The sequence below is a fragment of the Panthera pardus genome, unplaced genomic scaffold, assembly GCF_024362965.1.
Source record: "Panthera pardus isolate Hobbes unplaced genomic scaffold, ASM2436296v1 HiC_scaffold_26, whole genome shotgun sequence".
NCBI lineage: Eukaryota > Metazoa > Chordata > Mammalia > Carnivora > Felidae > Panthera > Panthera pardus.
In genome coordinates, this window is record NW_026526832.1 from 35,171,030 (window position 1) to 35,179,248 (window position 8,219).

The window sequence follows — 8,219 nt, forward strand, 5'->3', positions numbered from 1 at the left end:
GAACTGATGGAGGGAAACCGTTAGAGATCATCAGGTCCCAGGCCACAGTTACTCTGAAATCTGGACTAGACCCCACGGGGGCCACCAGAATCTGGGCAGCCCTGCACCCAGTCATGCTCCCTCCCTCAATCCCTAAGGACTAGGCTGTGGAGCTTGAAGGAGAAAAGTATGGACACCACCATGGTGCAGGGAGAAGACCCCTTGGCTTCCACTCAAGCGGCTACGGAGTCAAGGTTTTGCATTCCTAGTCATGCAAACGTGACCTCTGCAAAATGGGAGAATGCTGCTGAATTCAGAGTCGTTTTATATGGATTAAGCAAAACAATGTCTGTGAAAATGGATGTGGCACATGCAAGGTGCAACACAGAGGGTCAGACCACGACCCGATCCAGGTGTTGGGTCTTAAACTGTTCCAGTGTCATCTTTTTTTTTTTTCTCATTTTATCAATGAATGATCTGTTTCCTCATCCAGGAGTTCAACAGTGCTTACTGAGCACCTGCTAGAAATCAGGGGTGCTCGGGGAATTGGGAATATTAAGATAAGCGTGTCATCCTGGGGGGCCTGACTGGCTCAGTTGGTTAAACAACTGACTTCAGCTCAGGTCATGATCTTGCGGTCTGTGAGTTCGAGCCCCACATCGGGCTCTGGGCTGACAGCTCAGAGCCTGGAGCCTACTTCGGGTTCTGTGTCTCCCTCTCTCTCTCTCTCTGTCCCTCCCCTGCTCACACTATCTGTCTCTTAAAAATAAACAAAAACATTTAAAAAAAAGTGCCATCCTATGCCAGCCTCTTTGTGGGGGGCAGGGATGGTTTGGGGTCACACCGTCTTCACTGTCAGCATGGAGACTCCAGGGACACACAGGCGAGGCGTCAGTCCAAGCTAATGGATTCTGGCGGGAACCCCAGTGGGGATTCTGAAAGCCTCCTGCAGGGAGGCTACTTATGATTTGCAGGTGATTTAAGAGATTCTCCAAAATTTTGTCAAGAGTGAAAACATCCTGTGATCTGACATCTAATGGTGTTATGTTTGTCGCCCTCTGACATGTGTAGACTCCTTATCATGTTGGTAAAAGAATTCTATTCAAGGGGGCATCTGGGTAGCGCAGTCGGTTAAGCGTTTGACTTCAGCTCAGGTCACGATCTCATGGTTTGTGGGTTCGAGCCCCGTATCCATCCCTTTGGTGTCAGCGAGGAGTCTACTTCAGATCCCCCGTCTCCCCCCTCTCTGCACCCCCCTGCCCGCACTCTCTCTCAAAAATAAATAAACATTAAAAAAAATTCTATTCAATCAAAAGCAGTCCTGCACTCTGGTTCGAGATTTCCCTTGATGTAGAACAGGACAGCGTTCCCACTAGACAGAGGCCTGTGAAGTGCTCTGTGAAAAAGGGTCAAACAATTGGAGACACATTCTTGCTCTAGCCTCCTCCTAAGGAGTCATCACGTACAAAGGTTTGGAGAGGATGCACAGACCTATTGAAACTTAGTTCTGGTTACCTCCAGGGCTGGGACTAGAGAAGAGAAGAAGAGATTATCAATATTTATTTTATAAACATCTGAATTGTCTGTTTGCCAGGAGCTTGTCTTATTTTTAAGTTAAAACCTTCTACAGGGACGCCTGGGTGGCTCAGTCGGTTGAGCGTCCAACTTCGGCTCAGGTCACGATCTTGCAATCTTTGAGTTTGAGCCCCGCATCAGGCTCTGCACTGACAGCTCGGAGCCTGGAGCCTGCTTCGGATTCTGTGTCTCCCTCTCTCTGTGCCCCTAACCCACTCGCATTCTGTCTCTGTCTCTCTCAAAAATAAATACACATTAAAAGAAAACTTAAAAAAATTCTATCAAATAAAGAAAAATAAACAAAAAAGGATACCAGAAAAAGGTTCTGAGAAGTCCTGCCCTAAGAAACCCAGCCCTTCCCACATGTCTCTGATCAGGCATCCCTTACCTGGCTCTCTGGAGCATTCTCTGGGGGGCGCTGTTCTCATAAGCATCCAGTTTCCTCGACTGCGTACGTCTTAGGATAATTTAACTCTAGAGTTAGAAGAGAGTTGACATGTAACCCATGAGCTTTATTTTACTTGAAAACAAAGTGAGGACCTGAGAGTTTAGGTGGCTTGCCTCAGGTGACATGGCTCAGTGGTGGCAGATGGGGAGGGAGCTCCCCATCTCCTTCACCAGGGAGAAGAAGCCTCCTGTGACCCACTCCTGGGGGGCAGGACACCCTCACCTTCATAACTGAGACAGGTGAGCAAGAGGGGCCATGGAGACAGGTCATGTGTCCTGGGAAGTCAGAACACCAGCTCGGCCGTGTGAACTGCACCGAGACACTCACCATCGTATGTCTTCTGGAAAGATAAATAAACTTTCAGATCTGGGCTCAGAGACTCACTGTCACCACCCTTGGCTACAAGAATACGTCATCACCCCTCTCTGTCCCGACGCCCATCCTCCACCAGGGTAGAGTCTGGGTGAGGGCGGCCCGCATCTTGGCTCTCCAAGGCATCGCAGCCGGACCTCGAGCCCTCACCTCCTTGATGCACTTCTGCCCGGCTTCCCAGATTCTGCAGACGCTGGACAGAAGCAGGAGACACAGCAAATGACTGACTTTGGGCATCCTTCACCTGGGCCCCGGTAGGACATTTTGTGGGAAACTTTTGTGGGTATCAGCCAGCTTCCCCCACCAAATGAGAAAGCGGCCCAGCGCTTCCTGTGATCGCCAAGGTGATTTCGGCCTCCATCCACGTCCCAAAGGAACTGTCTTTGCAAGGGGACACGGAAGGGACCAGGGGCACAGCTGCAGTTCTACAGCCAGCGAAACACAGGAGGCACAAAGATTTTAATCTTGACATTCCTTAATTCAAAAAATAAAACCAGAACACAACCGGCACGCTTGCCAAGACCAGGCCTGAAGCCTCCTCGGGAATGAGGAGCAGAGGACAGCCAGGGGGTGCCGGGCAGGGTCAGGCGGTCTCTGATCCAGGATCACTCACATCTCTTATAAAAGGTAAGTGCGCCGGCCCCCTGGGGGCCCTGAGCGCCACACCGCAGCTGTGATTTATGAGGAGGAGACTGGCTACGAATCAAACGGCTTTAAGTAGTAGTTTCAGTGCAGCAAATGAATTGACACGCAAAGAGAATGGAAAATGGCTCTCTGTTTTAATCCACAAGTGTCATAGAACTCGGTTTTCAGGCTGGAACAAAGTTTTTGCTCTCTTTGACAAAGCGCCTCTGCGTGGAGTACTCAGTGGGGGTCAGAGACCAGAGAGCGACTGTTGGGCGCCTCCTGGTCGATGGCTTTGTCACCTGAGAGAAAGCCAGCCTCAAAGTAGGTTAGTAAATGCTTTCTCCGAGGTCTTAGTGGGGATCCAGTCTTGCAATCGCTCCAAAGGGCTGCTGGGGAGCTCGTTAGCTACAGGGGATCATATATCCAAGAGGGGAAAAGAGTATATACGTGCTTGCAAGCAGTTCTCCAAATACTTGTGTGTCACGGGGTATAATTTGTTACGGTTGTAAAAACCGAGGTTTTCTGATTTCTGAATAGACACAAGAAAGACCCTTAGGTCATCTTCATGCATTATGTTTCTATCGTATCTGATTGCTCCAAAATATCACATGCCTCTGCTTCACTGGTTTTCCGGTTCTTCCTGTTTTTGATAGCTCCTTGAGGTCACTTGAGGTGGTCACAGAAGGCTGACATCAGTCACCTCCTGTAGCTTTCGTGCAGAGCCCGGGGGGCCCCAGCGAGAAGCCTTCCGAGCTGGAAACCAAGGAGTCCGTTCGTCTTGCTGCTGGTGGTACAAGGCGTTCAGAGCTCTCAGAGCATCTCTGCCAGGAAAAAGTCTTGGGCTGTCATTGTCACCACCGCTTTTGCGCCATGTGAAATTGCTGGTCCTGGCGTGAACTAAATCCCGAAGGATGCAAAGGCGAGACTGGGGTTCATACCCGTCAGCCCCCCACCCCACACCGTAGCTGGGGATGAGACAGAAGATGTGGCTGGAGAACACCAAGCCAGTGACCAGAATTTCTAGAATACATTCGTTCTGTTAATTTGAACATTGAATACCTCTTATATCTTAATAATGGTTCCTAATTATTTCACACGCATAGATCTCATATCGCTCAAAAGATGAAAAGCTTCCCCCAAAACAGGGATCAAACTTATGGTCCTCTTGTATTTCTCAAAATGCCTAGCACTTTGGGAAAGAATAGATTGAAGACGTACTTGTTGCCTTGAGTCAAATGTCTGTGGAGACAGGAGGGAGCCACTGCATGATCATCGAAGTCCCGGAATTATTCAAAGCCCTGATTTCAGCTGTGGAATTGAGCACTCTTTCCCCTAAAGCCTCTTATCATAAACACAAGTAGAGAAAAAAGGGGGTTATTATGATACCATCTCTCTTTGCTTCTCCTACTCTCCTGCTGGTATTGAAATGATCAAGAGAGTAGAAAAGTGGCCAAAAAAACCAAGAAAAAAACCAAACCTACGCAGAGGCAACACATGAAGAGAGCCTTGAGAACCACAAATAAGGCAGCCCTAGAATGACTGAGCAGACCAAGACCTTAGAAACCCCTGCCTATTTCTTGTGAAACTATCAAGTCTCAAAGTGTCCGAATAACAGAGACTTCTTTTTGGTTTTGGTGATGGCTTTCCCAGCCGGGGCAAGCTCGTTTTTATACATTTGCATATGTTTTCACCTTATGGTTTCAGGTTGACTTTGAAGTTCATTCTTTCAAGGACAGAAGGGAATTCCTAACAGATCACTAACAGTCAAGTTCCTGGCAAAGAATTTCATCTGCATACCGTTGCTGTAGACTTGGGTGTTCATGGAGATTTTTATACTTTCTGTTTTAAAAGAGAATCTTTTCATTGCATGTAACTGTTCTGTTTCTAATAAAATTTTGAAGCATTATATGCATCTATCAGAAGGCGATATGGCCTGAAGGCGACCTACAGATGGTCAGTATTTTCTAGATAGCCGTAATTGTTGGCAGGGAGAACCAGGCCATGTTACTTATGAGTTGTGCTGAGTGGATTCCAGCTAAGACAAGGACCCTGCCCTACAGATCCCAGAGGGGAATTGCTGCTGTGTTGGGTAAAGGGAAGACCAGAAAGTTTCTGGAACTGCTCACTTATTCCCTTAACAACCATTCATGGAAGGTATTGCACTGGGGGTTGAGAATATAGTGACCGAGGGCAATGCAGTCCGTGCCCTCCAGGAGCTTGGGGTCTCTCAGGAAGGAGGGCTGTGGTGATAGATATGTCCCGGGCTCTGGAAGGGATCCCCCAGAGTGACAAGGGACAGGAGAGGGGACCTGCCTCAGCCAACCGAGGGAGGTGCTGGGGGAAGGGAAGGGTGTTGTTGGGTTAAGAGATTTGATTCACTTTTGAGTGATGTGTCCTATAGCCAAAGAAGTGGGAAAGGCGTTTCAGCTATGCAGATAGATACCGGGATTTGAAAGGACAATATTTGGGTAAGGTGCCTTTTCCAAAACACAAATATGATAGAAAATCAAACCCTTTTTAGTCTAAAATCCTGATGATTGGTGCATTAGGGGAGGCACTGGGCTGAACTCCTAGAGCACAGCCTCCTTGTGTTCTCATCGACCAGCACTATCGCCGGGCACAGGATAGGGGCCCAGTTTGTGTTTGTGGAAGAATCAATGAACCTCTTAAACTTTTATTTCCTTCATCTCCTTCTTTTCACACTGAGAAATTAGTAGAAGTAGAAAAAAATGTAACTGCGTCTAATTTAATGACTATCTTCTAAGACAATGTACTCTGCATTATCATAGCCTAATTTTCTCTACATAAATCCGTCTGGTTCTTCTAAGGTGACCAATCATTCTGCTACTGTCTCCCTGGCCCAGTGGAAGAAAGTAGGTTGGGGGTTTTTTTTTCGTTTTTTGTTTTGTTTTTCGAGAGGGAGAATTTTAAAATATGAGAAGTCCGTAAGCTGTGGGTTCCCTTTGTGCCAAAGTCAGAGGTAGAGCACGGGTTTCTGGTTTTTCAGTTGTCTTACCTTCTCACACACCAAGAAACCACAGACAGAGAATTAGGACCGAAAGACTCAAGCCCCACACATACCCCGCGGGCTCACTCTCCGTCAGCAGGCAACCAAAGGGGACACTCGCTTTTCAAAAGAGCTGCACGGAGACCCCAACCCTGAAAACGAATCGTAGCTACACTTCTGAACCAGCAGCCACGCTCCAGTTACTGTTTCAGTGCTCCACGAGAATGAACTCATTCACTCCTCACGGCAGAAGGGTGAGGAAGAAACCGTGATCGTCTTTAGTTTACAGATGGGGAAGCCGAGTCACAGGAGGGCAAGAATTTGCTCAGCGTTACCAGCTGGTACATGCCGGGGCTGGACTCGGGAGGCACGGAGAGTGGGCTGCAGCTAAAGTGCAGACAACATCACCTCCGTCCTGAAGAAGGGAAAACGCTGTGCCACGGATGAGACAAGTGCACCGGAACGATGCTGGTACATTTTGTGCTTAAAAACACTAGCAATATAGGACACTACGTGTTCAGTGTAAAACAACTTGAAAGGTTGTTATAAGAGAATCGAAATTAGAGCAGTCGTTGCTTTTTTTTTTTTTTTCCAAGTGACTGAGATGTGCGTTTTGAGACCTAGAATTTGATGAGCATTCCAAGTCTCCAAAGAATCCTTCAGAACTAGTTCTTAGGAGCACATGAGACAACGTTCAAACCTACGAAGCAAGTACAGTGAAAAGGAAGCCTCCCCTCCACTTGTGATTCATAGTCACTGAACTTCTTCCCTCAGAGGCGACCAGAATCAGGTGTTTGTTGTGTAACCTTCTGGAGATATTCTGTGCACATACAAGCTTATGTGTCTACATAGATGATTTGGGGTATGGGTGGGAGAAATGATAATTTACTACGTCCAAGCAGTTCAGCACTTTGCTATTTTTACTTAAGATTATATGAAGGAGTGGGTGCCTGGGTGGCTCAGTCAGTTAAGCGTCCAACTTCGGCTCAGCTTATGATCTCACCGTCCGTGAGTTCGAGACCTGCACCAGGCTCTGTGCTGACAGCGCAGAGCCTGGAGTCTGCTTCGGATTCTGTGTCTCCCTCTCTCTCTCTGCTCCTTCCCCTCTTGCGCTCTGTCTTTCTTTCTCAAAAATAAAATAAAAGCATAAAAAAAAAAGATTGTATGCAAGATCAATACTTGGTCCATAGTAGTATATTGAGTCTCGTCAATGTGGTCATTACAGTTGCTTTTAATTGTTTTTTATATTGCTTATAAAAGCAATTGATTTTCTCTCTAGAAAATTTGCATCCAGCCATCGTTCTAAATTCTCCTGGTGTCTGTGATAGTGTTTTCAATGATTCCCTTGTATGTTCCAAGTAAGAGGTCATATAATTTGAATTCCTCATTCTAATTTTTATACTTCAATGTATTTCTCTTATCAGATTGGATGGACTAGTACCTCTAACACAGTGTCAGTGGGCATTCTTGTCTTTTTCTTGACTGAATTGGAAGCTACTAGTTTTTCTCTATTAAACATGATGCTCATTTTGGGGTTGATGCACACACACAAACTAAATATCCATCCATCCATACTTAATTGACACTCTTTTTATAGATGTTATATTTTTATATCATATTGATGAATCATCTATCTTTTCCTGTATTTCAGAATATTTATTAAGAATGGATGTCAACTCCTATAAAATGTCCCTTATTCATAGATGGAGATGATCATTTGATTTTTTTTCTTCTGATGTGTCCAACAATGATTTATGGTTTTTAATAAAAAAATTTTAATTCCAGTATTGTTAATATGCAGTATCATATTAGTTTCAGGTGTACAATAGAGTGATTCAACAGTTCTGTATACTACTCAGTGCTCATGATAAGGGTCCCCTTTATCCCTTCATCCATTTCACCCATCCCCCACCCAAGTCCCCTCTCACAACCATCAGTATGTTCTCAGTGGTTTGTCTCTTTTTCCTTTGTTCATTTGTTTTGTTTCTTAAATTCCACTTATCAGTGAAATCATATGGTATTTGTCTTTCTCTGACTCATTTCACTTGGATCGCCCTCTAGGTCCACCCATGTTGTTGCAAATGGCAAGATTTTGTTCTTTTTATGGCCACTTAATATATACTGTGTGTGTATATGTATATACACACTATTTCTTTATTCATCTGTTGATGGACACTAGGGTTGCTTCCATAATTTGGCTATTATAAATAA

General features: G+C 45.8%; 1 long non-coding RNA gene across 1 annotated transcript; it reads left to right on the forward strand.

Annotated features, from left to right (window-relative positions):
* Positions 1-1,240: 1,240 nt before the first annotated feature.
* Positions 1,241-7,792, forward strand: LOC109268994 (uncharacterized). Its single transcript, XR_002080878.2, has 2 exons — positions 1,241-3,001; positions 3,655-7,792. It is a non-coding gene; the product is annotated as an uncharacterized LOC109268994 (long non-coding RNA).
* The last annotated feature ends 427 nt before the right edge of the window (positions 7,793-8,219 follow it).